The following is a 423-nucleotide window of genomic DNA, read 5'->3' as shown; positions in this document are numbered from 1 at the left end:
CTCTGATCCAACGACGTTCCATTAAGGCTGAGACACTGGAGAGCTTCTTCTCGGAAGAGCACAAGTACAACAGCTTCGTTTCTCACCGTCCTCCATGTTCCCTCTCACTAGCTGACAGACATATGGAGGGAAGTACCACTGACTCCTAAGTCACGGGTACAGCCTGCCATTAAGAATCTGGAAGCATGCTCCATTAACTTCAGCAGCTCATGATGAGGGCTCTCAACTGCTCAGGTGATGAGAAAATCCATTGCCTTGACAGCTGGCAGAGGCAATAGGAACGATGTTGCCATGATCGGAGTGAAATGTACAGTCATCTCGAGGGGAGGGGTGGAGGGTGGCGGGTGGAGGAAGAATGGGACTGGCTTGAGGTCACAGAACTTAGGAATTCCGTAAGACAAAACTGGCACAGCTTCTATGAGA

This window comes from Panthera leo, chromosome E1 (assembly GCF_018350215.1).
Source record: "Panthera leo isolate Ple1 chromosome E1, P.leo_Ple1_pat1.1, whole genome shotgun sequence".
Classification (NCBI taxonomy): Eukaryota; Metazoa; Chordata; class Mammalia; order Carnivora; family Felidae; genus Panthera; species Panthera leo.
This window is presented reverse-complemented; position numbering follows the sequence as displayed.